Raw genomic sequence first — 27,770 nt, forward strand, 5'->3', positions numbered from 1 at the left:
TGATCAAGATACTTGCCACCAATTCCTGAATGCCAGTGTTCCCTCTCACCAGTGGCATTGCCCATTTTTACCTCCAGCCCTCCGTCTTCACTTATCAGTGTCTATCCACCATCAGTGCCAGTGTCTTACTCATGTATGTGAATGCTGCAACTCAGCATCACTTTTTTATCTCATCGTTAGCAAAGACAATTGTCATCATTTGTAGGGCCAACATTCATCGTTGGTTCTTATGCACGGATTTGCATTCAGTGCTGAATCAAGCAATTAGTGAAAGTGCCCCCATGCCTCGGTACTCACACACTGCGCTGATCTTATGAAAGTAAGTAGAACCTGCTGCCAGTGAGGGGTTCTTACAAGACAGTGCTATTCTGGCTTGGCGAGGGATAGAGTGAATTTGGGTTGAAGAGCCGATATCACCCAGGCGCTGGTTAATTGAAGTAATGACTCTTTGTATGATGGTATACAGATTTTACAAAAAACGGGAACAGTCTTGTCACTTTATATTTGTTGGTGATTTATTAATACACTCAGCTGATACATGTTTTGACCCAACATCAGTCTTTTTCAAGGCTGCGGTGGCAGGACAAGGTGCGATGCATGTGCAGTTTAGGAAAATAATCACAGAGTGGAGGTGACCAGTGCAGTGTTTTGGGCAGTGAATTTATATAGTTTAGGTGAAAATAAGACATTGTTGCGTCGTTCGTGAGATTTCAATAGGCACATTTACAGGCATGGTGTACAAGGTTGTGCGTAAACAGAGTGGTTTGAACCAGGTGTACACTGTTTGTTGTGAGTGACATAAATACAGTGATTGTGAGTTGTTACGATTCAGGAGAGACTGCGGGTGAAGTTTAATTCCCTTCCTTCCCCTTTATGTTTAATTCTTTGCCACCATTCAGGGGTGACTGTGGGTTATTTTAACATATGTACCATGACACGGCTTAATTTTAGGAACACCTTCCCACCACACCATACCTAAATGATAGGGCAGGCACATGAACCCCCCCTCCTCACACCTTCCCCCCGGTCAGGCACTTAATGATAGGGGCAGCAAATATACAAACCTCCCCCCATCCCTCATTCCCTTTTCCCCCTCTTCAGGTACACTCCTATCTTTCCAACAGCGAGGACCTGCATCTTTATGTGCTCACCAGTCGTTCCTTGGGCATTAACATATAACTCCTCCGTGGCCCTGACCCCGGACCTGCGTTCTCCCTCTCTGCGCCATGGCCCGGTAATTACCAGTTGCACCGTTAGGCTCCCTTTCGCCTCAACCTTTAACTGTAATACTACATAGCTATAATTAACGATTGCATACCATGCCCCCAGACCATTCACAGCTATAACATAAGTTTGCATACCATGCCTGTATCTCTTGCCCATTCAATTCATGCTGTGGGATACAATTGCCCTGTGGGCTGTTAAGTGACTTCAATTCAACACTCCAACTAAGTCAATGCCTAGTCTGGGATGCGCAAGGGAAGCCCTTATTTATATATTTTTATGAGAAGTTCATAGATCTGGATGATAAACCCTTGTATAACGCCCCTCTCTTTGAATCCCCCTGACCTCACTGAGCCAAGAAGTAGGTTTGTTTTGCAAATTAAAAGATTTATTTGAAAAATTAAACAATATATATATCACACTTTTATGAATAAATTAATATTTGATAGCACACTTATGAATATAATGTTGATCAACAATGGGTAATGTTACAATTGCACACTCTTTTCATTCAGTAAGGGGTTAGTATAGAAAGGATAAGGTAGCAGAGAATACTTTTATGGTTTCAAGGAAAAGCAATGATGGAAAGAATGCAGCGCAGAAATAAACTGATATGGTTTCAACAAGAGATAATATGATCACATTTTCTTTTGACAATTCACTCCCCCCTATGCAATATAAGGAGATGGAAGGAGAGCACACAGTTTTCAGGAATACAATCAAATGCAATACAAATTCCGGTTCCCCCCTAGCAAGCTTAGAGCAACCGGTATGTTTTAAAACAGGCAGAAATACTTTTAAATGTGATTTGCAATGAAGTGAAAAATATGCTAAAAATGATTTTAATTCCCTATAGGAGATTCAGGGTAGGTGATAGCTACTTGAGATTGGTTCAGGTCAACACTATCAGTGATTCATGAGGGATTGTCAGGTTGATAACGAATTTCAGCAGTTGTAAGAAAAAGACAGCTATTTTTGACAAGTGGAGAAATTGAGTCAAATTGCAATTCGCGGCACTTTTTCCGACACGGAATGGACACACGATTTGTATGCAGTTCTAAATAGGTTGAAATTGATGGGATGAGATTATTTTAGACTAAGTGATTGGTTCTGCACAGTTCTGGCTGGATACTCACACTATAAATTTGAAATAGGCCGTCAAGATCTGGTCAACAGGTTTAGACTGGACTTCTAGCGGGTGGTTCTGAAGTCACAGCTATCTGGGTTAGCTCTGCTATGCTGGTCTGGATCTCTAGTTCTGGCAAAAGTTCTTGGCACTGCACAGCGGTCTGGTCTGGTCTGGTCTGCGGTTCTGGATACAGCACTGCTCTCTGGGTCTGGTTCTGGCAACAGTTCTTGGCTAGAATCAAACAGCACAGCCCGGCTGTTTTATTCTGATGTGTCCCTTGGAAGTCTGGGGTAAATCAGTTTGCAAAATTGTAAAGCCAGCTGAGAATACATTTAGCTTGCTTTAGGCCTTCTGCTTCAAAGTTCTGGAATCTGGAGTCTGGTTTTCTAAGTTCTGGTCTCCGGATATTGCACTGAATTTGAAGTCGTCCGTCAAAGTGCTTTGCAAGAAAGTGGAAAGAACAGTCCCTACCTAGGTCTCAGTGGCTCTTTTTATGTCTTTTGAAAATGGGTGGGAAGGCTAACTTTCTATGCCCAACCCACTAAGGATCCTGATAGGCTAGAGGATTTCCTGTCTTTTAACTGGATGACTGAGTTGTGAGTCAGAGTGATGCTACCCTTTTACAATCTATTGAAGAAACACCCCTTTGCTTTTACTGAGAACCCAATTTTTCATAATCAAACATGTTTCCAAGGTACACAAGTTGTTAAGAATACATGTACACATCCCAGATCAATTTAAGACAGTTCTCTGTTCAAGCCCCATGTTCCTGCGAGCTTGGGTTCAGAAACAACAACATTTTGGGCTTTTTAGTGGGTTTCGCAATATTGGTTTTTCATCAAATCTTCCACGGAGGTACACCCCCTCCCTGAGCATATTTCTATAAGTTATCATGTTTCTAGCATAAACACCGTACCCACAATATTCATAAATCCCGGGGTTCGGTCTCAGAACATTGTACGGAATTGAGCTTAGTCTCAAATTGTGGCTACATTTCTCATATTAAGAATCCCCAAATTGTACATTTCTGTCAGCTTAATACAATATTTTATAAGCAATTTAATAAAATATACATTTGCTCTCAATTCAGTACACCCATTTATTTGCCCCCGACCCCGGGAACTTGGCTTGACTCAGAGATCATGTGTCTTGCCTTCCCCAGAGCAACTGTTGACAATTACACCTCAAATCAGCATATCCCATTCAGCTGAAGGCATCCTTTGTCTGGTTTTTCCTGCTAGCAGGGCATCAGTCCATGGTGCCACTCTCCATTTGATTAACAGAAACTTGTGATTTCCTGCCTTCTGGTGTGGATTTCTGAGGCGTGACAGCTTCCCATAGACAGAGGCCTCTTGAACTTTTAATTAAATCAGACTGCCTTCTAGTATAGGGCCCGGGAACAGTAGGTGTTAAGAATTCTCATTTACCAGCAAGGCTTTGAAGTCCCAGCTAGATTAGGTTCCTTTTCAGCTCCTGAAATACCAGTCTCCTGTCAGAGTTTAGATTGCTAGTGCCGGTTAGTGTCAAGCGCCGGTACTGCACCCATTTTTTTGGCAGCTGTCTTGAATTAATGCTTTTCCAAAAGGGGGATTTTACTTGATGGCATATGATCCTTGCTAACATTGTATTGATGTGGATTTTGCAGTAGAATAATTTTGTGGCCATGATTTTAGCAATTTCTGACATTAATTAAAACGGATTTTGAACAGCACCATATTCCTTTGCACTGGTTTTGCTCTGTGTGTAGCCAAAGGATAGGGCCTGGCAATGGTCTCCTCTATTAACATTGACAGAGGCAAAAATGGATGGCAACCGATTTTTCATGTTTTCCCTGTGCATTTTCTGGTGATTTCTGGCCATCATGATGTTTTCAATGCCAGTAATGCACAGTTCTGTTGTAGAGCTTGGATGCGTGGGTAAAAACATCCCACAAGCCCCCCCTCTTGCGATGGCCATTCTGATCTTTCCCTGATGGAACTCGGCAAGATCTGGGATGTTTGCCTCATCTTCTTCTGATTCCACCACTGGCAAAGTTCAGCATCTTTTCCTCCATTAGGGTGGATTGATCGGTTCTCCTTGCCGGTCCTGATGGGAGTATTGGGCGGTACCCTGGGCCCCTCGGATCTTTGCTCCCGGTCCCTGCATCGTCCTGCTTGGTCAGTCTCCATGGTTTATCTCTCCTAGGAAGACAAAGCAAAGCGGCAGAAACATATTTGTAGACATTTCCCCACCACTATTAATGGTGGGGCGAACATATATATTTTATATATCAGGAGACATTTGCATTCAAGAATCATAGAATTTTATAGGCTATATGTGGAATATTTTAGGGTTGGAAATGTATTACTCTGGAGCAGCCCCCTCTGGGATTGCAGAGGACTCCTCCAGTTCCTGCAGAGTGTGCCTGGGATGGCAACACTTTAGCTGATTTATATGGACCCTCTTGTCTTCCCCTTCCGCCAAACTGCCTTTGGGGATGCGGATCTTTTAGGCGACTGGTGAGATCTTGTCTACAATTTCAAAAGGTCCCTTCCATGTAGGCAGAAATTTCCGCTGTTTGGCCTGGTTCCTTTGGAAATTGTATAGATAGACCCGGTCTCCCACATTGTATTCTTTCCTAGTAGTCTTCAAATCATAATGAGTCTTCATGCTATCGGCTGATCTTTCTAGGTTTCGCTGAGCATAGGCAAAAGCATGTTGGAGGTGTTTCCTTAAATTTTCACCATACTCATGAGTTGTGGAGGCATTGATCAATGTTTGCTCTTGGGTCCTGTAAAGCAAATGCTGGGGAAGCACCATCCTGCATCCAGTCATCATCTCAAATGGTTTTACCATTTTAGTTGCAGATGAAGGGGTAGATCTGATGGCCATTAGGTAATCGAATATCCCAACTTGGCCCAGAAGCTGCCACAAACTTTTTTAAGATGCTCACAATGGTTCAGTTGAAATGTTCTACTGCACCAGAAGAGGCTGGCCGGTAAGCAATGTGTAGCTTCCTTTTAACCCTATCTCCCACATCTTTGTCATTACTTCGCAAGTGAAATGGCTACCTTTGTCTGACTCAATCCTTTGGGGTAGACCAAAACAGGAAAAGATGTGGTTGATCATCAGGGCAGCTGCTGTTTCTGCCTTGCAGTTTGGGGCCGGGAGACATTCCCCCCATTTAGTAAATAAGCATGTCACCGTCAACATGTACTTATTCCCCCTAGAGGAGCGAATCACGGGCCCTATGTAGTTGACTTGCAAATCTGACCATAGCAGTGTCATCCCCCTCTTTTGGAGAGGCGCACGGTGTGTGAGGGATGTTGGCTGAAATTGTGCACACACAAGACACCCCTTCAAGTATTGGTCGAGGTACTGCCCCATGTGTGGCCAGTATGCAACATCTCTTAAGATCTCAAGTGTTGTATGAAACCCCCTATGACAGGCGGTGGCCGCATCATGGGCGTGACTTAACATCAAGCTTCGGAATGAGGTAGGGACCACCCACTGATCATGGCCAGCTTGGGATTTTCTTACCAACAAAGCGTCTTGATTCAGAACATTTTTGGACATTTCATCAACATTCTGAGGTCCTCTTTCCCATGTAATCGGTATCCGTCAGGGGAAAGTTCTCAGGGTCCTCAATGTGTTGGTAAAACTTACCAATTATTGGATCCCCCTTCTGAGCCGTAATCAAATCAGCATCTGGGGTCTCCTTACTCCATTGTGCAGTTGAAAGATCATTGTGAGCATTTGTCTGGGACCTAGTGATAGCAGTGACCTGGGTTTCCCCCAACAGGGGCTCAATCTCTATTAGATCCCCTTGGATGGCCCCGGTTTTAGCCAGCTGATCAGCTAAGTCATTTCCATTTTTGTCTGGTCCCTCTACTTTGGAATGACCCTTGATCTTCTTCCAGTAGATGGTCATGCCATTCACGGTGACCAGATCATCAATGTTTTGAATTAACTTCCCATGTTTCAAGGGTTTGTTATTAGCACATAACATGCCTCAGGTTTTCCAATTAACCAGGTGCTCCACGAACCCGTTCCATACATAGTCTGAATCTGTGATTATGACCAGTTCGTGGAGTTGATGTTGGACAGCAGTGAGCATGGTTTGATCCACAGCCATCAACTCTGCCACCTGACTACTTTGGGGACCAATCTTGTATCCAGCGGAGGGTTCTGGGGACTCATTCACCCATGCATTCCCTACGCCGGCCACCAGTTCTTTCTCCCGTTGTTGTCAACATGGTAAGAGCATCCATCCACATAGATAGTGGGCATTCCCTCACACTTGTCTTCTTCAAAGACTTTGTGTGGGGAATTAAGGTATGCCTCCATGTTGTCCTTGATTTTTAGACTTTCGTCCTCGAGACAGTTTTCTCTGGCACAATCATGCAAGTCAGCCAGACCTTGCGCGAGGCGACTCTTCTTGTTTTGGCCATATCTGACCTCCACAGGAAAGCCTTGCATTGACAGAATCCAGGAAGTAATTCGGGAATTACTCACATTTCCGGCCCGGATTCTGTCACTTTGGAGATATTGCAGAGGCTGGTGTGGAGTCTCCACTATGATGTGTTCCCCGTGGATAAACGGTCAGTAATTCTTCAATGCCCACATAGTTGCCAGGAGTGCCTTCTCACAATCGTTGAATTTTTCCTCCACAGAGGATAAAGTTTTGCTCGCATAGGAGATTACTTTATTGACCTTATCATGCTTTTGATATAATACTGCAGTCAAGCATGTCTCAGAGAACCCTGTCTCCAAGAAAAACTCCTTGTTTCTGACAGGGTAAGCTAGGCAGGGCGCTTGTGAGAGGCTTCTTTTGAGCTGTCTTACTGCCTCGGATTGTTCTGGACCCCATTCCCACTTGACCCCCCCTTCAAGAGATGAATCAGGGGTCTGGTGATCTCTGCGTAGCCCTCAATGAACTTTCTGCTGTAATTAGTCAGTCCGAGGAGGCTCCTTAGTTCCCACAGAGTTGTGGGGTCTTTCAGTTTCTGGAGTGCTTCCACTTTCTTTTCCTGGGGACAGAGACCCTGAGGAATAATCTCATGCCCCAAGAAATTAACACGGGTTCTACACCACTGTGCTTTCTGAAAGGAAAGTTTTGTTCCGGTGGCCCTCAACTGTGACAGAACATAATGGATCCCCGCTATGTGTTCCTCCACAGATGAACTTTTGATGAGGACATCATCTACATAAGCCAGGTTACCCCTTGCACCCAGGTCGAGCATGGCCTTGTATAGGAAAATGTTGAATTCATTGCCGGAGTTGAGGTATCTGTCATGATCTCTGCTTCCAAAAGATCAGGACTTGCCCGACTCCCTTGGAAGCAGACCCATAACCCCGGTTCCGAGTGCCAGCCAGTCCCAATTGGGACCTTTTGGACCCTGTCCTGGCGCCAGTGGCACCAGGCTCATAAAGATGCCCAGTCCCAGCGCTGGAAGCGCCGGGCTCATAATGCTTGGGTGGACTTACCTGCAACAGACCATGCTGCTTACTTACCTGCCAGTTGAGCCCCTGATCCTCTTCTGTTTGGGACTACTTTTCCTGTTGGGTGGGGCAGGAGCCACTCCCTAGGTTCAGAACACTGGAACTCTTCTGGAAAGCAGGAACTCTTTTCTTACCTAGGCGAGGCTGTGGAAGGAGACACCTAAGCACTACAGGAGGCTATTTAAACCACACCCGATGGATGAATCTTGCTTTGCGTTATTCTGCATTCTCTGCAGCAGAACGCTCACCGTGTCTTCTGCTTCTGATCCTGGGCCTAAGGGAACAAAGGCTTACCATCCTGGAATCCAGTCTTCAGCAGCACCTGTAAAGACAAAGAAAGAACAGGTTAGCACTACGGTCTTCAGGGGCAGCGCATCTCTTACCTGGTCCATCGGCTGTTACCAACGCCTCGCGCTGCATTCCGGCATCTGAAAGACAAAGGCTTACCTACTCTTCGCATGCTCCGGAGGTCTTCGCACTGCATTCCGGCATCTGAAAGACAAAAGCTTACCAGCTCTTCACACGCTCCGGAGGCCTTCGGCGCTGCATCCCGCATCTGAAAGACAAAAGAAGGTGCGTTTAAAGACATTGGGCAACTTATTTACTCACGTGCCATTACTCCTTCCCACGCCGAATCCAGTGGTTATTCCAGCACCCTTCAGCTTCTCTAAAGCTCCGAACTTGTACCTGCAAGATAAAAGGGACAGTTAGTGCGCATCGTGAAGCAGGCTACAAGCGCTTACTTACGTGCTTCCAGGCGCTTCTATTCCTCACGCGGGTTCGATCCTCAACTCTCATCAGCCCGCCATCCGCCATCGCCGGAACCCTGCAAAACAAGAGATATCATTACAAAAGACTTTTAAGACATTTGAAGTGCCAGAACTTACCGTTCGTGCAGTTAACGACGGACAGCAGTCCTCTGAGGTCAAGAGGCCTGCACCCTTATCCAGTGAAGAAACTGGTTACGGCACCCTGCCCCAAGGCAGATGGAGAGCTCGGCGTTCACTTACCTAAGGTGAGGGCGTTAACCTTTGGGGTTCTACAGGAGAAGAGAAAGGGAAGAGGAGAGAGGCACCCAATAACCCCAGTTCATTAATCCCATATTTTCTATCTGCAGACATCTTACTCTTCGAGTCAGACATACAGTGCACAGAGGTCCAGCCCTAAGAGCCAACCGTGTGTTACACATCACCTTTGAAGATACGGCATTCACCCAGTCAAGACCGGCGCCTCTGCGGGAATCAGGTGAGCGTTACAGTATCTGAAGGGAGTCCGGGTCCATGTGTACTGCTGGCCCCCAAAGGTAAAAGCCAGCTTGTATTGGTCCTCCCTACTGACAGGCACAGTCCAGTATCCATTGGTCAGGTGTATTGCAGTGAATACCTGTGACCCCTGGATCTGGGCCAGCCCTTGGTCAATGTAGGGAAGAGGCCATCGGGAAGTATGGACCCGTTTGTTGAGCTCCCTAAGGTCGGCGCAGAGTCTCCACTAGCCGTTTGGCTTCAATATTCCCAGCACGGGATTATTGAAGGTGCTGTGAACTGGACAGATTATCCCCCGGGACTCAAGGTTCTTAATTATTTCAGTAAGGGACTCCATGGATGCGAGAGGCAAGCGATATTGCTTCACAAACACTGGAGTCATGCCAGGGTCCGTGGGAATTGTTGTTGTGTGGATGTCGGTGCAACCACAGTCATATGAGTCTTCCGCAAAGAGATTTTGGAAATCCAAGAAAATTTGTTTCAAATTTTCCTTCTGTTCCAGAGTCACACAGGCATCAGCTAGGTTGACTCTCTCTTCCACCATCTGCCTGAAGCCTGGAAAGACTTCTGGTTTTGCTATCTCAGCGGCATCCTCCATCTGGGTGGAGAAGTCCCTGGTCAGGGTGCTGATTTGGACTGGAGGCTTCAGGTGGGAAAGGCAGCCCTCATGGACCTGGAAAAATACCTCATCCCTTCTGAAGTCACAAGTCATGTCTTCCTTACCATAAGGGCAGGAAGTGTACACCAGGAAGTTCCCCCCATGCCGGGTAAAGATCCTATCTGGTGTTGTGTTGTCATCACTGTCACTGTCAAAACAGTCCTTGGGGATTGGTCCTAACAGTTCATTTCCTAAATCAATGGAAAAATGTTGGTCATCATCCGCCATTCCAATAATGGTGCCTGCGGCTAGAGTAATACTCTTTAAGTCGCTGTTATCCACCTCTATTGGAATGGTGTCATGTTCTATGTTGACTAATGGTGTTGGGTTTACCCCCAACCCTTGCTGTTGGAGAGAAGCATTTAGATGAATATAAGCATCAAGGTTTTTCAATTTTTGTCCTCTTTTAACTTTCACTTCCAGGGAGAATTGTCGGGTCCTTTCTGGGATGGTGACTTCCTCTTTAATCTGAATTTCAACTGCATAAGGTAGCAATTGAGCTGACCTAAATGCTTTTTCTGGATCATCAAAGCCCATGGGATTATCCGCTAATCGGGACCACGCTTTGAAGTTTATTAGGTCCAAACTAATGGCAAAGCGATTGAGAATGTCACCGCCTAAGTAAAAGGTGGCAGTGACGTCTCGCACGACCCAACAATTATGGACAATGCTCTTGTTGCCAATGCAGATTTTGAGCATGCACCTGCTTGGCAGGAGATGATTGGAATTGGGTGTTTCCAGATCCATTTCCCATTTGTCTATCAGTTTGAATGTGGGAATGGCTGGATCTTTTGGGAGTTGGCGGAACATGGCTTCGCTGATGAAGCTCTTACCGTTGTTCACACACACTCGGGCGAGAACAGAGTCCTTCCCATCATTTAACTGAACAGGGGTGAACAACTGCTCTCCAATTTGCTGAATATCAGCCAGGCTCTGAGCTGATTTCACATCTTTCGGAACTATTGGAGTGGGAATGTCTGATTGTGGATTAGTAAAGAATTTCAGAGTGTTTCCTTCCAGTGTGGAATACCACCTTAAACTGGAAGGAAGGTTGATTTTCAGAAATAGTGAGGACCCCCCATCACCGGTCTGTTGTCCTACTGCTACTACTGTCACGTCTGGAATTTGGTTGTTCTGGAAGTGAAATTCTACTTAGTCAGATTTTTGTTCACCATGTGGCATGTGCCGTTTAAACTAACATGGTTGACACTCTGTTTTAATTTTATTAGTCGGCTAGTCTGGGTCCAGAGGACCTTGTTTACGCAATCTATTTATTAGGGGTGACAACCTTCTCAGAAGGTCATTCCCTAGTAAACAAAGGGTGCCCTCTGGAGTCACTACCATGGCTGGGTGTTTCACCTTGTGTGGCCCAATTTTAATGACCAGATCCGCAGTCCCCTCAACGGGAATTTCCTTCCCGTCAAAGTTCTGAAATTGTCCAGGAAGAGAGGTGAGAGGAATACGGTAATCCCCCCCGCCCCTTCCTGCATTCAGTTCATCAAAGGCCCTTTTGAACAAAAGGGTAGCTTGGGATGCAGTGTCCACCAGTGCCAAAATTGTACCCTGCCCCTGTACTTGTACCGAGGCATAGTATCTTCCCTCCTTCTGTTGAAGAGGGCACATATAATGCACATTTTTGGACAACTGGTGGGCTAATTTTTTAGTTTTGGACATTGCGAGAGAAGAGATCTGGGCAGAATTCTGTGGAGAGTCATCGGAATCTGCAAGAAAAAGTTGACAACTGGAAATCAGAGCCGTTGTGGGTTCCCCTGGTTCCGGTTCTGGGCCGCCCCCTCCTTTTTGGAGGCAGTCACCAGAATGGGTTTGAACCAGGGGAGTTTGATGCTGTTGGTTCTGGGATGAGATGATAGGCGGCGCTATCTCATTCCCCACATCTACCCAGTCTGGATTTGGATCCCTTGGGACCCATTTTTCTTTGGGAGGAGTTCCCCCATCTCTGAATGAGAAGATCCTTTTCCCAGGATCCTCTGAGGATCCCTCTCCCTCAAATTGGAAGATCTGTACCTCCTCCACAAAATGGGTCTGTTTGGGTTCTTTGTTTCTCCTACTTCCTCTCTGCTCCTTGGGTGGCAGACTTTCAGGGGTAGGAGATTTTGTTTCCGGTTCCTGGGTTTCCAGGGGCTGTTTACAAGTGGGGAAGGAAGCTTCCTCCAAGGCTTTACACCCCCCTTCCCCTTGTGCCTCCTCCCTGGGAACCGGTGGGTTATCAGGGTGCTGCCCCCGTCATTGTTCTGGAGCACCAGGCCCAGACTTTGGGGCATTCTGTGCCGGCATGCTCATCTGAGGGTTCTGTTGAGCCCTCAGCATGTGACCCAGATCCTGTGCCATATTTTGGACCTGGCGCTCTAACTGTGAAACCGGCTCAGGCTGATATGGGGTTCGGTTTTCTCCCCTGGGCTGATCCCGGGAAGGGTAGATATCCCTTCTCTGGTAGTACTCCGGGTTGGGAAGATTTGGGTACCCCTCCACCCTTGGCCTCCCCTTTCCCGGATTAAGTGGTCTGGGCTCAGGGAATTGGGGAAAGAAGGATGGATGATTTTGGGGTTGGAAATTGGGTGGATACCTGGGGAAAAAAGTTCTGCCCAGTATTTGGGGAATTTCTGCCCGCCTGTGGGAAGTTAGGAGGGGAGTTCCCTGGGTTAGGTGCTTGGCTGGATACGCCCCACCTTGGGCCGCACATAACCCAAGATGGGTCGGTATCCCTTGTAACGGGGACTTACATAATCAGGGGAATGAGGGATCCCATTTGTGGGACTACCTCCTTGACTCCCTGTTTGTGACTAGCCCGAGGGCCTTGTGAGCTTAGAGTAATTCTGCGCAAGTTTTTAGACCCCCCATCTCCAAATCTAAAATGTGGCAACCTTTACCTCTGCCACCTTAGCAGCAGCAGGGGTGCTGGTGGATTTGGGGCTTTTCTGGGCGTTATTTTTATTTTCTATGGGCTTCTGCAGCTCATAGATCCGGGTAGCCTGTTCAATGACCCAGTCTAGTGACCTTTTCTCATGAAAATCTCTGCCCTCTGGGCAAGGCATCGAAAAAAGTGTTAACAAATTCTTTGCTGTCCGTGCGCACCCTTCTGGTAGTCTGTGCAAAGGCACACTTCAATTCCTGCACAAATTCTTGTGGGGCCTGATCCTCCCCACATTGCAAATTGTAAGTTGCCTTGCAAGCCTCTTGGTTATTCTGGTGAACAGAGAAGTACTTTAAGATGACCGCCCTGTAGGTGGACCATCTTGCATGATTTTGGTCCTCCAGCCCCGCAAAAAAACTGGAGTATTCTGGGGAGAATGTCCATTTGACGTACTGCATGCAGCTACTGCTGTCTTTCAAATGGAAAGTCTCCATCATTTGCTCGTAAAGCTCCAAGTGTTCCCAAACAGAATACTTGGCCTTCTTGTGATAAGGGGTGATGACACTCCTTATTGCATTAATCTGTTTTAAGGGGTCCTTAAGCAAGGCCCTTTTTGCCTTATTGGCTTTTTTGGTTCGGGCAACCCTGGTCCATTCATCCTCTGACTCAGATGCACTGCTCCCAGAGGTGCCCGTCTGATCTTCCAGGTTTTCCCGGATTCTGCGAGCCTGGGAATGGCTGGCAGAATGTGGGGACCTGGTCTCCTGTGTCCTGTGACGTTCAGAGGAGTCTTCAGATTCCTCCTTGCTGCCAGGATTTGATGGGTACCCCCCCCCCGCACTGACCTAACTGGGCAGAGGTTTTCAGGATGCCCTTAGTGGGCCTACTCTCCTGGGGTTCCCCACTAAATTGCACTGTACTTAGGTGCCCATACCCGGATGCCCACCCATCCATTCCTGGGTGGTACTGGCCTATGAGCCCCATACTTTTGGCTGGATAGTAATCTGCCATCCCTGTGGCCCTGTGCTCATGTGCGCCAGGGGACATGGGGGTGGGAGAGTCCAGGGACTGGGAGAGATGAAGGCCTCTGGTACTAGGGCTCCTGGGGTTATGCTCAGGTGTTTCCCTTTACCAGCGAACCTCGTCTCTATCAGCCCCTGCTCCCTGTTGCCATGCAAGAGCCTGTGCTTTCAGTTCCTCAGTCAAGGCCTTACTAGACTCTATCAGTCTCTCCTGCATGGCTACCTGTTGCTGGAGCCTATCATTGTCCTGGCAGAGAGCCTCATTCTCTCTCTGTGCTTCCTGGTTAGTCTTGGAGTACTGGGCCAGTCTTTGCTGCAGGAGGGTTACCTCCCGAGACCCATCCCTACTGGCCTGCTCCTTTCTTGCCAGAGCATCTTCCACCCTCCTGGTGTGCTCCAACAAGTTTTGATGCTCTTTTTGGAGGTCACCCAGTCCCTGGAGGGCCAGGTGATTTTCTTCCATTTTTCTTTTTAAGTGGCAGACTTCCTGGCCTAAGGTGTCCCTTTCCTGACTAAGAGCCTGCCTCTGTGCCGCCAGGTCGTCCCTCTGCCTTTGAAGGGCACCAGCTTTCTGGCGCTCTTCCTCAAATTCTGTCTGGGTATCCAGGTCTTTCAGAATCAGTTTGTTGATCTCTGCCTTCTCCCTATCTAGGTGGCTTTGCAGGGTGACTACCTGCTCTGCGCATGCCCTATTGAAGTCCAGTTGTTGCTCCAGCTTTCTCTGGCTCTGCAGTAGGGAGTCCAAACCTTCTTGGTACTCCTTCTGCAAGGCTAGAAATCTGGTATCCTGGTCATACTTTTCCTGTTGCAGGATACCCATATCCCCTTTGATTTTAATGAGATACTGTCTACTCTCATTTTCTGACCCCTGGCTCCTGTGCAGCCTCTGCTCAGAAGAGACCAGATCAGATTGGGCCTTCTCTAATGCCATCTGTTGCCTATTTGCCAGATCTTGGCCTTCAGCACATTTGTCCTGTATGGCTCCCATATATAAATATAAATATGCCGCTATCCTGACAATCTTGTCATGCTCATCTTTGGCTTTAGGGGCCATATATAGTTCACTCAGGGCCACATGTAATGGACCCTGATCTCTCCATATGTCTGACCCTGTTGCAGTGATCTGGGGTGCGATTGCTTGCAACCACACCGTCTGGTCCTGTTCCGTCCATTCGCCTCTCACAAATAGCTTATGTAAGAGGTGCTCTCTGGCTATTTTGATATCTACCAAAGACGTAATTGTGGAAATTGATTTCCTTCCTGACTTACAGAAGTTAGTATTTTATTTTGCAAAACAGACCGTCTCCTTAGAGTGTCCTTCTTTTGAGGGGTGGTTTTACAGTGTAACACAGCGTGGTGATCCAACAGGATTTATGTATCCTGTCAGTTAGCACACTGTATTAAGCTGCACAAGTGGTAGATCTAATCCAGACGTCCCGGCTCGAGCCCCCACTCTGTTAAGTGATTTCAATTCAGCACTCCAACTAAGTCAATGCCTAGTCTGGGATGCCCAATGGAAGCCCTTATTTATATATTTTAATGACAAGTTCATAGATCTGGCTGATAAACCCTTGTATAACGCCCCTCTCTTTGAATCCCCCTGACCTCACTGAGCCAAGAAGTAGGTTTGTTTTGCAAATTCAAAGATTTATTTGAAAAATTAAACAATATATATATATCACACTTTTATGAATAAATTAATATTTGATAGCACACTTATGAATATAATGTTGATCAACAATGGGTAATGTTACAATTGCACACTCTTTTCAATCAGTAAGGAGTTAGTATAGAAAGGATAAGGTAGCAGAGAATACTTTTAGGGTTTCAAGGAAAAGCAATGATGGAAAGAATGCAGCGCAGAAATAAACTGATATGGTTTCAACAAGAGCTAATATGATCACTTTTTCTTTTGACAATTCACCCCCCCCCCCCTATGCAATATAAGGAGATGGAAGGAGAGCACACAGTTTTCAGGAATACAATCAAATGCAATACAAATTCCAGCTCCCCCCTAGCAAGCTTAGAGCAACCGGTATCCTTTAAAAAAGGCAGAAATACTTTTAAATGTGATTTGCAATGAAGTGAAAAATATGCTAAAAATGATTTTAATTCCCTATAGGAGATTCAGGGTAGGTGATAGCTACTTGAGATTGGTTCAGGTCAACACTATCAGTGATTCATGAGGGATTGTCAGGTTGATAACGAATTTCAGCAGTTGTAAGAAAAAGACAGCTATTTTTGACAAGTGGAGAAATTGAGTCAAATTGCAATTCGCTGCACTTTTTCCAACACGGAATGGACACACGATTTCTATGCAGTTCTAAATAGGTTGAAATGGATGGGATGAGATTATTTTAGACTAAGAGATTGGTTCAGCACAGTTCTGGCTGGATGCTCAAACTATAAATTTGAAATAGGCCGTCAAGATCTGGTCAACAGGTTTAGACTGGACTTCTAGCGGGTGGTTCTGAAGTCACAGCTATCTGGGTCAGCTGTGCTCTGCTGGTCTGGATCTCTAGTTCTGGCAAAAGTTCTTGGCACTGCACGGTCTGGTCTGGTCTGCGGTTCTGGATACAGCACTGCTCTCTGGGTCTGGTTCTGGCAAAAGTTCTTGGCTAGAATCAAACAGCACAGCCCGGCTGTTTTATTCTGATGTGCCCCTTGGAAGTCTGGGGTAAATCAGTTTGCAAAATTGTAAGGCCAGCTGAGAAAACTTTTAGCTTGTAGTAGGCCTTCTGCTTCAAAGTTCTGGAATCTGGAGTCTGGTTTTCTAAGTTCTGGTCTCTGGATATTGCCTGAATTTGAAGTCATCCTTCAAAGTGCTTCGCAAGAAAGTGGAAAGGGCAGTCCCTACCTAGCTCTCAGTGGCTCTTTTTATGTCTTTTGAAAATGGGTGGGAAGGCTAACTTTCTATGCCCAACCCACTAAGGATCCTGATAGGCTAGAGGATTTCCTTTAACTGGATAACTGAGTTGTGAGTCAGAGTGATGCTACCCTTTTACAATCTATTGAAGAAACGCCCCTTTGCTTTTACTGAGAACCCAATTTTTCATAATCTAACATGTTTCCAAGGTACACAAGTTGTTAAGAATACATGTACACATCCCAGATTAATTTAAGACAGTTCTCTGTTCAAGCCCCATGTTCCTGCGAGCTTGGGTTCGGAAACGACAACATTTTGCGCTTTTTAGTGGGTTTCGCCATATTGGTTTTTCATCAAATCTTCCACGGAGGTACATCCCCTCCCTGAGTATATTACTATAAGTTATCATGTTTCTAGCATAAACACCGCACCCACAATATTCATAAATCCCGGGGTTCGGTCTCAGAACATCGTACGGAATTGAGCGTAGTCTCAAATTGTGGGTACATTTCTCATATTAAGAATCCCCAAATTGTACATTTCTGTCAGCTTAATACAATATTTTATAAGCAATTTAATAAAACATACATTTGCTCTCAATTCAGTGCACCCATTTGTTTTCCCCCGCCCCCGGGAACTTGGCTTGACTCAGAGATCATGTGTCTTTCCTTCCCCAGAGCAACTGTTGACAATTACACCTCAAATCAGCATATCCCATTCAGCTGAAGGCATCCTTTGTCTGGTTTTTCCTGCTAGCAGGGCATCAGTCCAGGGTGCCACTCTCCATTTGATTAACAGAAACTTGTGATTTCCTGCCTTCCGGTGTGGAGTTCTGAGGTGTGACAGCTTCCCATAGACAGAGGCCTCTTGAACTTTTAATTAAATCAGACTGCCTTCTAGTATAGGGCCCGTGAACAGTAGGTGTTAAGAATTCTCATTAACCAGCAAGGCTTTGAAGTCCCATCTGGCTCAGGTTCCTTTTCAGCTCCTGAAATACTGGTCTCCTGTCAGAGTTTAGATCGCTAGCGCCGGCTAGTGTCAAGCGCCGGTACTGCACCCATTTTTTTGGCAGCTGTCTTGAATTAATGCATTTCCAAAAGGGGGATTTTACTTGATGGCATATGATCCTTGCTAACATTGTATTGATGTGGATTTTGGAGTAGAATAATTTTGTGCCCATGATTTTAGCAATTTCTGACATTAATTAAAACAGATTTTGAACAGCACCATATTCCTTTGCACTGGTTTTGCTCTGTGTGTAGCCAAAGGATTGGGCCTGGCAATGGTCTCCTGTATTAACATTGACAGAGGCACACATGGATGGCAACCTATTTTTCATGTTTTCCATGTGCATTTTCTGGTGATTTCTGGCCATAATGATGTTTTCAATGCCAGTAATGCACAGTTCTGTTGTAGGGCTTGGATGCGTGGGTAAAAACATCCCACAGGGCAGCGCTTGTACTTACACCACCCTCAATTTCTTTTTGCAGTTTCATACAAGAGCCTATTGACAGAGCTCATCAAACATAATATATGCCTTGTGATCCCCACACACGGCAAGATACACACACCACGGCTCCATGCCTGTAAACATACGGCCTGGCATCAATTCCAAAATTATTAACCGCAACATCCTTTCTTCTTCCTTCCCTCTTTTCCTTCCTTGGTGCTACTATACAATTTTAACACAACATGTTTCATTGAAATGCATTTGTAATCATCCATGCTAACTGTAACAACTGACAATCAATGTATTCATGTCACTCACAACAACCAAAGTACACCTAGTTCACACCAATCTGTATACACACAATCTTGTACACCATGCCTGCAAATTGAATCTCACAAACGACGTAACAATGTCTTATTTACACCTAAACTATATAAATTCACTGTCCAAAACTATGCACTGGTCACCTTCACTCGGGTGATTATGACATGACCTTGATATACAGGATGCTCTTTGCTATGAGACAATCATTCCATTCATAACCAGAACCAGGCATCATTTTTCAATTCACGTCAAACACTCGCATAACATAACGTGAGTAACCTGTGTAAATTAATAAGGATCTCATTACAGATTGGACAGCTATTTGGATGGATTAATCTCTCTGGGAATTACAATTAGCGACAGTGTTCATCTGAAAAATCTGCCCAATTACAGACATGCCACTGCAACAGTGGAATTGATAGTTTATTTCTTTAAGTACCGCTGGAGATATTTCTGTAAATCCACTTGGAATATTTTCTCTATCCACATCCACCCTAATTTTTTAGGGTAAAAACAGATTCTCTGTAGTCACGGTTTTTACAACTACAGTTTTTTAATGTGCAAATGGGCAATTCGAAGATGCCTTTAGTTTCACCCATTAAAATGTCCCCATGGCCATTTTTTTATTTGCCATACAACTGCTTTTAGGCCACATAGCTACCTAACATTAAAGAATGCATACTGAGGAAATGTGAGCACACAAAAACTATGTAGCAGTTTATCATATATTTTATTTTTTTATTTTTGAATTGTTGTATTGTATTGTTTATTCATTTATAGAGCGCACCGGGCCCGTGGGTATCTGGGCGCATTACAGGTGACATAGTTCCGTAGGACAAAGACATAAAGTACAGATACATACAGATAACTTTTGTGGTTACATGGGTTACAAGGTACAGTAGAACAAACAGATACATTTTGTGGATACAGTTTACATAGTTCCGTACGCCATAGACATAAAATACGGAAATATACAGATACATATTGTGGCAACATTGTACATATTTACATTAGATATTTTACATTAATTACCGTTTCTTACTTAGATATAGTCTGCAAGATTAAATAAAAGGATACCCGCACATGTGGTCACAGGTCTCGGGAGTGCAACCACGTCTTGACGTTAGTCTTAAAGGAGTGTATTTGTATTTGTATTTTATTGAATTTATATAGTGTTGCCCTTAATGAGTCAGGGATAGAGTTCCATAATTGCGCAGCTAACACTGGAATGCTAGTGCCTCCTGTTTTTTTTAGTTTAAAGCTGGGTATTCTTAGGCTGTTGGATTGCGCTTTTCTGATAGGTCGTTCTGAGATGTGTTTGGTAAATCTATCGGTGAGATAAAGTGGAGCCTTGTTAGAAAGAAAGTTGTGAGTAATGTTCAGTGATTTGAACTTGATTCTGTCGTTTATGGAGAGCCAGTTAGTGGAGCGTCTCACGTGAGAGATATGTTGTGTTTTGGGGATGCCTAACGCCGCTCTTAGGGCATTGTTTTGGATTGTTTGGAGTTTTTTGGTATTGTGTTTACTAGTGCCCAGATATAGGGCATTGCAGTAATCTACCTTGGAAAGGATTAGAGCCCTTGCAATTGTAATACAGCTTTCTGTGGACAGGAAAGGTTTACATGCATGAATCAGTTTACACGTATAGCTAGTAGCGGGGGCTGTGGCGTTGATTTGTTTATTAAGGTTGAGTGCAGAGTCCAATTAGAACCCCAGGGTCTTGACTTCCTTAGATACTTTGATCTTAATTCCATCAATGAAGACAGAGTTGTTTTGGGGGGAGAGAGTTTAGACAGCCTGTTGGGGCATACAATGATTAAGAGCTTAGTTTTTAATTTGTTGAGGTATAACCTGTGGGTGGCCATCCGTGTTTGTATAATTGAGTAGTTTATGTTAATCATAGTTACATCTTTGCCATAGTCTATTTGGATGGGGATGAGAATCTGGGTGTCATCAGCATAGTTGGTGTATGAGACACCCAGATTGTCAAGTATGTCGAAAAGGGGCTTTGTAACTATATTATACAGCGTTGGGGATACACAGGAGCCCTGTGGTACTCCGGATGTAATAGGTATAGGGTCTGCTGCGGAGGAAGGTGAGAAGACTCTCATGGATCTGTTATCCAGAAAGGAGCTTATCCATGTGGTGGCTTCCTTGGAAAAATGGGCGGCTGTTTTGAGGTTGTTGCACAGGACATTGTGGTCGACCAGGTCGAACGTGGCAGATAAATCCAAAAGGAGAAGAATGGAGGCTTCTCTTTTGTCTTTCCGGTCATCTAGTTGATTCTTCAGGTCAATGAGGGCAGTCTCTGTCCCATGTCTAGGCCTGAAGCCTGATTGGCGAGTGCCCAGTAGGTTGTTGATCTCCAGATATGCTTGGATCTGGAGATAGGCAGCTTTATCAAGGATTTTAAGAAGAAAAGGTACGGTTGTGATTGGCCTCTAATTGGTGGGAATGCTGGGGTCTACGTTTTTTTAAAGTAGGGGTAGAACCCAGACATCTTTGGGATTGGTGGGAACTGAGCATGATTTGAAGGAGGAGTTGATGAAAGTGGAGATTAAAGGAGCTAAGTCTGTTGCTGCTTCTTTAATAATAGGTGCTGGACAAGTGTCCCCTAGACATTTGGAAGGTTTGATGGAGGTGATGATCTTTTCAACCTCAGTGGTTGAGATAGAGTTGAATTTGAATTGGTGACTAGGTTTAATTTGTTTAATGGATGTTTCTTGCAGAATGGCTTCTTGTGTTTCTAAGGCAATCTTATGTAGTGTGGCTTTCTTAACATTAATTTTCTCTTGGAGCATGGTTATTTTATTGCAGAGGGCATCTTGGATATTGGTGCACCAATATTTGTTTTTGATGCAGGAGTCCTTGGGAGTGACCAGGGATTACAATTCCCTTAGGATAGAGATGATTTCTCTAGTGCTTGAGGTGGCTTTTTTTATTCTTTCATTGAAGGTGTCTTTTTTAGTTTTAATGATTTCCTTTTTATATTTGTTGGTTAAGTAGTTGAGATGGTACTTGTTCTGATCAGTCGGACTATTTTTCCATCTGACCTCAGCATGTCTTTTCTCCTTGCGCAGGGCTTTTAGGGTCAGAGTAAACCACGAGTTCAAGTGGGCTATAAGTTTCTCTTTGCTGAGTTTAAGTGGTGCTACGGAGTCAATAGCACAGTTGATGGTATTTTTGTATAAGTCAATCAGGTCCGTTGGACTAGAGGGTAGGTTCACAGAGTTAGTGATAGTGTATCAGGGGTAGGAGATTGGGGACTATGTTTTTTCTATTTCTTGTTGGTTAATAGTAACCTTTACCAAAAACACAAACAATTTATAAAGAGAATGACATTACATTACATTACGTCAATCAGATAAAAAAAGATGGGAATGTAAACAATTAACATTTATCACATATAAAACAACATATTTCATTAACCATTAAAACACTCTAAATAACCATAAAATACATACTGCCATGATCCCAGTAAATGAGCACAGTTCCCATTCAGGCATACCGGAGAAGCAAGGGACATCACATCAGTGAGCAGGTCAACAGTGGGTACAAGCCTGGCACAAATGGCATGTGTACCATTCATAGCATGTGCACCCATAAGCTTTCAAAGTGCTTACAGTAGTATTCATACACTAATCATGGCTGCCGCTAGGTCCATTGATAACTTACAGCACACTCTATACCTATTGCAGAGGGAGCTACTTAAGCCCCGCCTCCGCTGGAGCTCTCGGTTTGCGTCTGCTCCGCTGACAGCGGGTAACGCTACCAGCGTCTCACCTCACAGAACCTGTCAAATGAGAAAAAGAAAAACAGAGACATTAGTTTTCACAGAAAAACAACAGAATTCCATAGTATTTGAAAGAATTTACTGCACCGAAGTATTTCGGAAGCATTTCTTCAATCAGCTGTTTTTATTTGTTGCTGCAACATCTTCTGTCAGATGTTCCCTCACAGCTGCAGCATTTTCTTCGCTGTAGTCTTCGTTTGCGGTCGCAGTACCTTTCTTCAGAAGTTTCTTCAGCAGACTGCATCTTCCGAAGGTATTTCTTCTTCAGCTTTCTGAAAACCTGCAAACAAAAGGTATTTTATTAACGAACAAACTTAATTGAAATAAGAAAGAAGAAGTTTAAGTAAGTTACGTACCTGAAGTTTCTTCAAGTTTTCTCCCCTTAGTTATTACTGCGCTCTTCCCTGAAGGCTGCAATTACTCTGCATAGACAAACTTACGTTTGTTAAACGTTTCTTCATCTCGAGTAATTTCGCAGTCATTCCGCAGCCATTAACCTTTCCAAAATCCAAGAACCTGCAAGATTAACGGAAAATATTAGAAAGAGAGATCTCTCCAACGTAGGGACTATTCAAAATCTAACGAACTATACTATTTTCACCAAATACTTACCCAAGACAACTCTAGAAAAGCAAGAACATTATAAAGACAAGACTCCATTGAACACTGCAGCCTTCCAAATTCAAAGTTCATAATTCCAACGCGCCCCACAAAACATAAACACAGAAAAGGAATCCTAAAAGTGCCCAAGTAACAGATCCACTGGCTGAGAAGGCATAGCGGTCCCGAGGAGTACAGGTTAGCGTTACACATACAAAATATTATAAAACCATTCATATTCTAATACAACCCTTGCTATTGCTTGTATTTAATACATTTTAACCACTGCCCCCTTCTTCAAGTTTCAATGATTTAAGAAAACCAACAACCGCAATCTGCTCCGAGGTGGTATGGCTATTCAAGCATCTCCTCCTAAAATAATATACGTCAATGAATGACAACGAGTGGGCAAAATGTCTAAGGTATCTCAATCAATTTGAATGGTGCGTAGGCCAATTAACGAACAGATGCTACCGAGTTCCGGTTGCATTAGGAGCCTTACAGAATCTACAGAGAGCATTTTACAGATCCAATCTTTTATATTTTATCAGTATTTCAGTTGCTAAATTCAGATTCCAACGTAATCTTAGGAATTCGCTCCATACAACTTTCCTTGGATTCACCGATAAGTAAGGTGCGAGCATTCCTCATTTCTTATGAGCTTCATAAGGATGACTCAGTGAAGAATAACTAAGCAGGTATTCCATGGTCATAACCCATCAGCAGCCCCATATATGAGTTTCGGCCTTGTTGCGCCTCCTCAGTGAGGTAATGTTGAGCCTCTCTAAGGGACAGTGAGCAAGTGGTCCACGTCTAGATTACACTTGGTTACTTAGGGTGAAAACACAAGTTTTACAAAATTGAAAAGGAGTGTGGGAGCCCCTCTACTGAGAACGAACATGGGTCAAATATCCCGTTGTATGAAATTTCTTCCACTCTGGAGGGTCTACAACCACGTATGAGCTCACTGCACCTGTCAGAGAGGAGAAATATGCATTTGCATATCAGTCCTTGTCCCACCCACAAGAGCAGAGTAAGCTCAGCCCCTGGCCATTGCTCTTCGGGGAGATGAAACTGGCAGGAAAACCGAAGCAGAGGCGGATGACTGGATGAAGATGAAGAGCAGAAAAGAATTCCCAGATCGCGTTCCCCAGGGCTCTTTCCTCTCACTCTGGTTTTTCAACCTCTACTTGGCCCCTTTGGCCCACCTGATCTCTACCTTCTCCTCTGACTTTCAGTGTTATGCAGATTACACTCAGTATTCCTTCAGGCTCCCCTCAGCCTCCTCTCCTCTCTCGCTCATTCCTGACAGCGATTCAGGATTGGTGCGCCTCCAACAATCTCTGCCTTAATGCCAGTAAGACCGGCATCCTTCTCATTGGGACCCCTGCCGCTGCTTTCCCTCTCTCACTCTGGCTGCCCACATTGGGCCCTCTTCCTTCCCCTTTCTGTGAGGCAAAAAACCTTGGTGTCATCTTCAACTCCACTCTCTCTTTCTCTCCTCACATCTCAGATGTCGCCAAGAAGTCCAGCTACCAGCTGCATCTCCTCAAAAGGACTCTGCTTTTTCTCACTTTCCTCCAGAAGCTCACTGTCTCCAGAGCCCTTGTTCTCTCTAGACTGTACTACCCCAAAAGTCTCTTTCTCAATCCGCCTTCCTCTACTCTCCGCCCTCTGCAACTAATCCAGAACAAGACTGTAAGACTTATCCTTGGCCTCAAGCCCAGGGACTTTATCTCTACAGCCCTGGAATCTCTCAACTGGCTCCCGGTGGCTGCAAGGATCAAGTTCAAGACCCTTTGCATTGTTCACAAGGCTTTCTGGGGTCGTGGCCTGCCCTACATCCAACGCTCTCTTCCAAAATACCTTCTTTCTCGAGCCCTTCTCTCATCTGGCTCCAACTCTCTAAGGGTTAGACGCTTCTCCAGGCAGAGAGTTGGGGGCAGATCTCTCTCCTCTGCAAGTGCCTCCCGCTTGAACACCCTCTGTGCCGCTCTCAAGCTTGAGCCGGACCACCTGCAGTCACCAAATCTTGGATGAAGGCGAGGAATGCTTAAATATAATGAGGGCCCGGCATTGAGCCCCCTAATCTGAAAGCAGTCTGAGTGTCATTAGCGTAGGTTTGAAAGGAGGTGGAGAAAGGGGCAATGATGTGAGCTAAAGGCTTCAAGTAGTTGTTGAACAACCAAGATGGGAGAACTGAACCTTGCGCGACTGCTTAGAAGCAAGTTTTGAAAAGGAACATCCAAAGTCCTACTTGCAGTTCTCTGCCCTGAAGGATGGAGGTGATCCACATTAGGCCATCAATATATCAGGAGTGTTTTCAATGTTTAAGCCGGGTAGCATGGCTCACATTGTCAAAGGCAGCTGACATAAGGATAAGGTTAGGAGGGGTGCTGTTATCAAGGGATTACAGGAGTTGATGTTGCATGTACAGCAGGGCAGAGTCAGTACTTCTGACTGGTCTGTAGCCTGACTGGTGGTCATGGAGAAGAATATGGGTCTCACTGTATTCCTGCGGTCATTGTGTGGCCATTTTCTCAATGATTATTCCTTTGACTGAAGTGTTCACAATAGAGCAGTAGTTGGCAAGGCTTTCAGGGTCATCAGTAGGTTTTTTTCAGGTGATGGGAGAAGTGAATTTTTGTAAGTGGTGTGTAAAGTAGCTTAAGAAGCTTTTGACTACAGGGGACGATGTGGCAGCATGGAGGGCAATAGTGTCTTTAATAGTGGTGGCTGGGCCTGGAAACACTTGCTCGGAAGAGGACTTTGTATATTAAACTGCTTCAGTCATTTAGGTTTTAGAGACCCAACTAAATAAAAGGAAAAGGTGCCTTGGGGTTAGCTTCCACCAGCAGATTGGAGTGGCATCTCAGGTTGTAAGTGATGTTTGATTGCATGGGCCTGATCCTCTCTTCCAAAAAGGTGGACAAGCTTCTGAAGCTTTAGGAACAACAATAAATTCAGCAGAATGTGTCAGTTCTTTGCATGTCCAAAATACATCCATGGTTGTTTTTACTGCTTCAATAATGTGATTGCATAGAAATTATGTTTTTCTTATACGTTATGGTTGCTGACTAGTGTCTCAAGTGTCTTAGGTAAATTTATCTTCAAGCTCCCAGAAATTTCACCAGAGATGTTCTAGGGTTCTGTTTCCCTTTTCACAGGCTTACGTTCCGTGTCATGCCAGTTGTTGTCCTTTGAAGGTGATTTCATTGTTCTCTGAGATAATGGGAACCAAGACATCAAGAGTTCTGGGGAGATCATTATGCAAGTTAGTAGGCAAGTCATCCTGACGACCCTTGAAGTTATCAGCATAGGACAGATGTGACCCTTTTTCTGGGACCAAAGAGAATAAACTCTTTCTCCGAGGTGGGAGCATTGAACCTTTCTGTTCCTGACAATCTTGATAGGAGTAATTGGTGCTCTGGCAACGGCAGGGTCTAACTTCCTTGTTGAAAAGCGACATCTTAGTTGTGAGAAAGCTTTCAGGGTATGAACCCCCACATGTGTATGTACGAAAGGCCAGATTTTGAGGGATAGAGACCTGCAGTAGTTCAGGGACATTTGTTTGTATGCAGGAGAGTGAAGCCAAATGTTAGAAATCTCCTGTAAGAAGGACGCTGCTAGGGATTCTGCCCATTCTTTGGAAAAGGCGTTGAGTCCCCAGCAGGTCTACATACATTAACATTAGTGAGACAAGCGCTAGGGTTTAACACACATTTTCAGGCAATGCTTTCAAAGGATGAAGTGGCGTGGTGGTGATCTTGGTAGTGGAAACTTAAGTCGGATAGTTGAGAGCCACGCTCCCCACCCATCTCATTTAATGTATTGCTGATATGAATTCTATTGTCGGCTGGTAAGAGGGCATCAACCAAAATGTTGTTGTTGTCTGTAAACTAGGTTACCCTCATTCCCAAGAAATCAATGTCACAATCGTCCAGTAAACCATGAATGCTGCAAACATTTCAGGGGCCAAGGTTACAAAGGTTACTGGGCTTTGATAGACTTTTCTGGAGAAAGAATGTTAATGGTAGGGACAACATAATCAACCCGATGTTTAAGAGTCCATGGAAGACTAGGAGGTGGCTGGATCCACAAGGTATACGTATTTTCATTGGTGGGAGGGGTTGCATGCAAGTGTGATGTAGATGTTGTAATCCCGTTAGTATGACTCACAAGTGACATGGACAGGGCCGGGATGAAAGAATATAAAGAAGGAGATGTGTGTTGTTGCCCTGAACCACACTGGTTCCGTTCCTGTAAATGTTTATCACAAACTTTCAGAGAGAGGGAGAGTTGTGGTGAATGTCCCATCTCATGCCTCCATTGTGGTCCTTAAATCAAGAAGGGGCGAGATTGGATAATATATGTTCTTGATGTGTGCAAGTGTTGTGTGTGAATGTGGGAATATTGGTGGTATCAGCAATAGGCATCACTGAGTTGAAAGTTATTTTATTTTTTATTTTTTCCATGATAGGTTTGGAGGAATGATCCAGATGGAGAATAATGGTGAAACAGTTTGTGGAAATAAGGGCGGTAACTATACGCATTGTAATAAAGCCCATGGACTTGTCCTGCTTTAGTGAAGAGGGGGCAGGAACATGGAAAAGCGTTCCAGAGAGAATTAAACTATCTCCCTAGTATATCATGCACACCAATGTTTTTCCAAAGTTAGAGGCAAATGTGAGACTGGAGCTTCTGCAGAAGGGCAGCATATTCTTTTTTCCTCTAGCTTATCATGGAACGCCATCTTGGAATTTTCCAGCCAATGTTAGAGAGGCTTGTTGCGGGACAATATGAGGCTGGAGGCCAGTGTGGGTCACACAAACAGCAAATGAGGAGGTCAGACCACGTATGGTTGGGGAGTCAGGTTACTAGGGAATCAGGTTGCTAGCCAAAGCCTGCACCATTATGCATTTTGACATCCCTTATAGAGCAGTTGATTGAGAAATGGTGACTCTAATATGAACTTGCAAGAGAACTAGCAAAGAGATAATCTTCTGAATAGCCGAATCTAAAAAGGCAGGGTTTATGGAATCAGGAGACAGGGTTTGCCAAGGAGATGCTTGTGACTCTGGACTTTGAG

At 44.7% G+C, this 27,770-nt stretch overlaps 1 protein-coding gene across 2 annotated transcripts in view; it reads right to left on the bottom strand.

The window, feature by feature from the left end:
* Positions 1-27,770, bottom strand: part of LOC138566061 (uncharacterized) — a 115,597-nt gene that overhangs the window by 71,565 nt on the left and 16,262 nt on the right. The window lies entirely within an intron of this gene.

Source organism: Ambystoma mexicanum, chromosome 2p (genome assembly GCF_040938575.1).
Source record: "Ambystoma mexicanum isolate Mex_15411 chromosome 2p, UKY_AmexF1_1, whole genome shotgun sequence".
Lineage (NCBI taxonomy): Eukaryota > Metazoa > Chordata > Amphibia > Caudata > Ambystomatidae > Ambystoma > Ambystoma mexicanum.